We start from the raw sequence: 6,810 nt of genomic DNA, 5'->3' as shown, positions 1-6,810 counted from the left end.
CTCAAAAAAAAAAAAAAAAAAAAAAGAAAAGAAAAATACATTGAAACCATACCAGGTATTTAGATCTAGGGTTCTAAAATCTGCTAAAGCCCTGGGAGGTTGCGTTGTCTCAAGAGCCAGTATTCAATGGACCACTCCACATAATATTAAATAAAATGTGAACACAGCGTTTTGAAGCCAACCGTATGGGTCTCTGTGACCTGTGTGCCCTGAGTGTATCTTAGAGTAGTTGTTGAGTCTGCTGCCTTATCTGTGTGTTATGAGGTCAATGCACTGATCACTTGCTGTTCTCACTTCTATACTAACTCTAGGCACACTCTACTCCCAGTCAAAAGTGGATTGTATACTTCCTCTTTGATATGATGGTCCCTTTGGTTTTTGGTGCCTCTTCCGTGAGCTTCAGATCAGAACTAGCTATGAAGCTGTGGTTCCAGGCTGCCTTGGTTTAATCCCTTGTCGTGCCTACTCCACCAGGCTCAGGAGGGAGGTCCAGGAGGAAGAAATGGATGAAGTCCTGGAGGACTCACTAGATGAACAACAGTATTTGACTCATTCCAGCCACCATGACTCCCACCAGCTTCCCAGTAACAATGCCTTCCTCTTTCATGCACAGGAAGATTCCTCTGCTCTGGATATAGCCAGTGAGTGCTCCTTTTATAAGAAAAATAAAGCTCCATCAATCTCTCAGTAGCTCCTACATTCTACATGCTCAGCACCTCTGTCTAAACTGACAGATGTCATTCTCTACAGGCAGGCCCTAAAGATTCACTTTAAAAAAGTGATTAGGCTGAACACAGCTCTGGGATCAAGTCTCAAGTACAGGTCCCTGGTGGGTTGGGTAATTTGCTCTGTTCCTGTCCTCACCTCAGTCACTCTGGCCCCCACTGGCATCTGCAAGCTGGTATACTCAAAGCAGGCCAGAATGGAGAGAGTGAACAGATTATGGCAGACTCTCGGCTGCTACTGCACCACATGTACAAATCCGTTGAACAGCTCTCCTTCTTTAAAATGGGACATCTTATCTTTCCTGAAATATATATATTTTTTGAGACAGGGTCTCTTGTGCTGTCACCCAGGCTGGACTGCAGTGACATGATCTCAGCTTACCACAACCTACAACCTGGGGCTCAAATGACTCTCCCACCTCAGCCTCCTGAGTAGCTGAGACCACAGATGAATGCCATTACTCCCAGCTATTTTTTTTTTTTGCCTTTTTCTTACAGACAGGGTCTTGCCTTGTTGCCCAGGCTGGCTTCAAACTCCTGAGCTCAAGCAATTCACCCACCCCTGCCTTCCAAAGTGCTAGTATTAAAGACGTGAGCCACCGCGCCCAGCCTTCCTGAAATATTCTTGATAATTATAGTTCCTGAACAGTTTTTCCAAGCTGTTCTAGCCATCCCAAGAATGTTGGCAGGCTTGTCTGTATGTTTAAAGGTGCAATTGTAATGGTTCCTGGGTTTGAAGCTCCAGTCTCCATCTCCCCTCAGGTGCTTGAGGCATGAGAATCCTTTGAACCTGGGAGACGGAGGTTGCAGTGAGCCAAGATGGTGCCTCTGCACTCCAGCCTGGGTGACAGAATGATACTCTGTCAAACAACAACAAAAGACGTTCAGGAGAGATATTTTATAGACAGGAAGATACTCCCTAGTACCTATAAGTCAGCTCCAGGAGGTGCTCACACCTTTCCTAATGCTAGAAAAGCCCTACTCAGAGACCTTCAGTATTTTCTCGCCTCCTGTCAACCTGCCTTACACTTCCCATATCTTCATGTGGGAGGCATCCCTGTGGAGTTTGCTTAGCACTTGGCCCTGCTTTCTTTGAAACCTTAAGAGCTCTTAAAGTTGCCTCATGTTCCCCGATGAGAAGATGAAGTTGGTAAAGGAATGGTGAAAGGCAGGGATCTTGATGAGAGGCCCCTGACTACCCCTTTAGTGATCGGCATTCTTCGTTTCCCATCTCATTCCACGTCTGTGGAAGCCCTGTGGCCTTCCCTTGAGGTGCTACAAATTGAACTGCAGCCTGTTATTGGGAAAGTAAGTCTCTTCCCAGTAAAGGCAGAAGGCACTCAAGAAGAAGCAAAAATCTGTGGGAAAACATACGGTTCCCCACAGCGCAACTAAAGGAATGGGTGAATCTCCTAGCTCTCAGCTGGTCATCTATCCTCGTTCCAGTACAGGAGTGGGAAGACAGTGGCCACAAGGACTAGATCAGAACTGAGAAGGTGGTTCCCATATCCAATAACTCAATGGTTTTACCCACCATGTCCAGAGTTACCTGAGGCTCCTTTGCAGAGACGGTAAGGTGTCTGGTGGAAGCTTTGGGGGACCTTGGGCCCCGTCAGTCCTCTGTTCTCTTCGCCAACAGGGGTTCAGGGAACTCAGACTCCCTTTGGAGCCTGAGGCAGTCTTTCCTGCAGTGGCCCTCTTGCTGACAGAAGGCACACTGATTCCGGCTCAGGGGCTGATGAGCTGGCTTTTCTCTGGGCATCCCAAAGCCACTCTTGCACCACTTTCCCAGGATGGGTAGCTCAGAAGCAGTAGGAGGCTGAAAGCAGCTGCTAACAATTGCAATGTTTGGCTATTTCTTTGAGTTTTTTCCTCTTCCTCTGCCCTGTCCCTATTGTTGTAAACTCCAAAGGCCACATTTAAGAGTTGGCTCCTGGAGTTTGGGGTCCTATTCCTGCCTTTTGTAACTTCCTCCTTATGTCAAGGGTAGATTGAGTAATAAAATGCATGCCCAGAAGAGCCTGCCCTTCCAGGGTGTCTAGGTCTACATTAGTATATTTCCTGAGTGCCTTAACCAAGCAGCCCTAAAACAGAATGGGAGTTTCATCCTTCCACTGAGTTACTTCTCTATCCTTGTCATAATTAACTAGCTTAATCACACACCTTTTCATACTTTCTATTAAACAAGTTAGCATGTGATTTCTACATTCAAGTTCTTGGGAACCCTTCTGATAATCCCACTGAGGGTCTCTATGTGGAAGTGCATCTCCTCCAACATAAATGGCATGGCCTTGGATATGAGCAGCTACTCTATCTGTACAGTCACAGGCCAGTACCCAGAATCCTTCGCTTCTCCTCTATAGTACAGCAAGTGGATAATAATATTTGAAAGTTGTGCCAAGTTAAATCAAAGGACACGATCAACCTAACAAACTCCTCTATAAACTTCCTTGGAGCCTTCAAAAACCAGCCAAATTTCTCCTTGAATAAAGCCAATTTGGACATAGGAAATGGCACATATACTGTGATTGTTCCCCTATCTCTGCTAGCTACCTCCCACAATGGACACAGATTCGATTTCAGGGGCTGAGAGAGAGCTCCACTCCTGGTGGTACTGGTTGGGCTTACTTCCCTTGAGCAGTGGGGGGTATAGGCTGGAGCTAGCTGAATAAAAGGGAGGGTTTCCTGATGTCATTGGGGTGGAATCCTGCACTGGAGAACTGGCAGGACCCCTCTCAGAACTGAGGGACTGAGAAGACCCTGGGGAGGGCATGGGTCTTCCAGGGGGTGCCGCTAGGAAGGGAGCATCGGGGATATCCCACGCAGTTTCTTGGTGCGTGACATGAGCCAGACACATCCTGCAGTTGACTCTTACGTCAGAATCCTGGTAGGGGCCATAAAAGCCTGTACATAAGGAAATTCTCCCCACTTTCCTTCCTTTTTACTGAGTAAGTCCAATTGTAAAATAGTACTATGATGTAAAGAACCAGTTTCAGGCCAAATTTCTTGTTTTCCCAAGAAAATGTGTTTTCTTTGAGCCATCTAATTTGAATTTGCTCCAATTGCTTTAAAGACACCCTAGTGGGGAGTCCTTTGGGATGCTTGCCATTGTCCCCTCGTCTAACAAGGATCTCTACTACACCCAGAAGGTTTTCTAAGTCTAGCAAAATTTCAGTCACTTTTCCTTTCAAATTCCCACCTCCTGCAGAGAAGATGTAAGTTCAGGCAGCAAAGTGTTATGAAAGTAACACTCCTGTGCAGCACGGGGCACTCAAAACCCACCAGCTCCTGAAGCTTCTGGGAGCCAGAGAGAGTCAGCCATGAGAATCCCACACACGGGCACTCCGTTCCTGGAAACCTTGCATAAGATGCGGGATCCCGAAGCCAGACTGGGGGTCCCTAGGGTCTTGGCTTTGGTTTAGGCACGGAACCATAAATGAGGGTTCAGCCTGTCTGCCTGTGTTTCCTGGCGTCTTTTTCACTCAAATTTTGACAAGCAGTCGCATTCCTTATATTGGAAACTCTAGTAGTTAAAAACAGCAGACGTTAACATTTTCAGGAATACGTCTTGTGCCGGGAACTGGGAGGGTTTGTGTAGTGTAGTGAGTACGTGTTCGCTTCACGTGTCAAAGGTCCCCGGTTTGAAATCGGGCAGCAACACCTTGGCTTTTCTGAAGGTTGGAAATACGTAGGTGATTGTAAAGAAACATGAAAGGAATGCCATTACTAATCAACAAATCTGCTCCCAGCAAACCACACCTTGGCCCTGCTAGTCAGAGTGGTGAGGAGGGAAGGGCACATTTGTCAGCGGGCCATCATTTCAGCAGGGGAGGTTGAGGGTAACACAGCAATGTAGAGTTTTAGATCAGGAAATCTCACAACGTTCTCTTCATTCTCTTCTAACGCCTGAATTTCCCCACGGGCTGACAGCGAATAAGTGATTACATCTCGGAAAGCTCAGGAGTTATTTCCTGGGGGTCCTGCTTGGCTGCCCTCCATCTCAGAGCATGGTTGTGGAACAGGTTGATTTGCCTGAGAAAACCAACCTGAAGCTGCATCTGGACCTCAAGCCAAGGGTGTGGAGTCAATATTCCATATTGACGCCAATTAAGAATAGATAGGTTTGGCCGGGCGCGGTGGCTCAAGCCTGTAATCCCAGCACTTTGGGAGGCCGAGACGGGCGGATCACGAGGTCAGGAGATGGGGACCATCCTGGCTAACACGGTGAAACCCCGTCTCTACTAAAAAATACAAAAACTAGCCGGGCGAGGTGGCGGGCCCCTGTAGTCCCAGCTACTCAGGAGGCTGAGGCAGGAGAATGGTGTGAACCTGGGAGGCGGAGCTTGCAGTGAGCCCAGATCGCGCCACTGCACTCCAGCCTCCATCTCAAAAAAAAAAAAAAGCCAATGGAATTTTTCTTTCCCACATTTCCTCAGCTCCAGTGGCCCTGCTCCTGGCTGCTGAATCTCTATATAGACAAGACTCACCAAGTGAGTAATAAAGACTCCAGCAGATGCAACAAATGAGGTTATGCTGACAGTGAGAAAACAAAACAAACCAAACCAAAACAAACCAAACTACATGGTTTGGCCTAGGGAAGAGGAAGAAATTCCACCTGAATCACTAATGCTGCTAGTTTTAAAAATTCTGCTTAGCTTACAATACATTCACTACTTCTAGATCTGATTTTGTTCAGCATTCGCATTAGGCCTAGGGTTCATTTTCCAGACTCCATTACAGACATGCAAATCAACTGGTTCGAACTGAATGCAATGGCCCAACTGTTTTCAGTTACACTGAACCCTCTCAATTTTCTGGAGTTCAATCTGGGATGGAAGGGAATGACAGCCTGGTGCACAATTGTTTCCAGGCTAGGCACAAAGAAAAGGATCGGTGGCAGACTCCCTGAATTGAGGAAGGGAAGCTAAGTGTCCGGGGAGAGCAAGACAGAGTTCATAGGACAAAGATACAGTGAGAAGAGAGCTGAGCAGAGGGAGAATCGGGGCATATGTACAGGTTCTGCCAGCAGCGTGTTCTGCAGAGCACTAGTTAGTGCACGATTGTGAAAAGAGTAGCCGACTAGTGCCGGGAAAGAAACACCCAAGAAAATCATGGAATTGTGCCTGGTACTCACACGGTGCAGAAAACAGTATCTGTTCGCACCAGCCAGACTGGAATTATTCATAATTCATAACGCTTTGTAATGGGATATAATCAGCCTTGGACTGAGCACTACTCCTGAACCACGTAAAAGTTCATAAAAGCAAGATCCAAAAGGAGCCAAGTGTTTACAGCTCACTTAAGTGCACCCCAGAAAAAATTCAAGATAATTTATAGGAATTATAAAATATAACTTCCTGGTGGCATGCAAGAAGCTAGTATGCAAGAAGGTAAATTTCACAATGTCCAGTATCCAATTAAAGAACACCAAGTATGCAAAGAGCCAGGAAACGATGACCCATAAAGAGGGGATATAATCAGTTAATCAAAATTGAACCAGACTTAATATAATGTTAGAATTAACAGAGAGGACAGCCAGGCGCGGTGGTTCACGCCTGTAATCTCAGCACTTTGGGAGGCTGAGGCAGGTGGATCACCTGAAGTCAGGAGTTCGAGATCAGCCTGGTCAGCATGGTGAAACCCTTTCTCCAGTAAAAACACAAAAATTAGCCAGGCATGGTGGTGCATGCCTGTAATCCCAGCTACTCGGGAGGCAGAGGCACAAGAATTGCTTGAGCTGGGGAGGCAGATGTGGTGGTGAGCTGAGATCGCACCATTGCACTCCAGCCTGGGCAAGAATAGCGAGACTCCGTCCTAAAAAAAAAAAAAAAAAACACACAGAGGACTTTAAAACAGTTATTATGACAATATTTTATGGGTCCAAAGAATTAAGCAGAGGTATCGAACATATAAAAATGGCCGGAATCAAACTTTAGAGATTAAAAACTACAACATCTGAGATAATAAATTGACTGGATACAATTAATAGCAGATTAGACACTGCAGAAAAAAAGATTAAGAAACACAAAGCCACGAATTATTGAAACATCTAAAATACAACTCATCAACTCATGGAAACAATTTT

This window comes from Colobus angolensis, unplaced genomic scaffold (genome assembly GCF_000951035.1).
Source record: "Colobus angolensis palliatus isolate OR3802 unplaced genomic scaffold, Cang.pa_1.0 Scaffold185, whole genome shotgun sequence".
In the NCBI taxonomy this organism is placed as follows: Eukaryota; Metazoa; Chordata; class Mammalia; order Primates; family Cercopithecidae; genus Colobus; species Colobus angolensis.
This window is presented reverse-complemented; position numbering follows the sequence as displayed.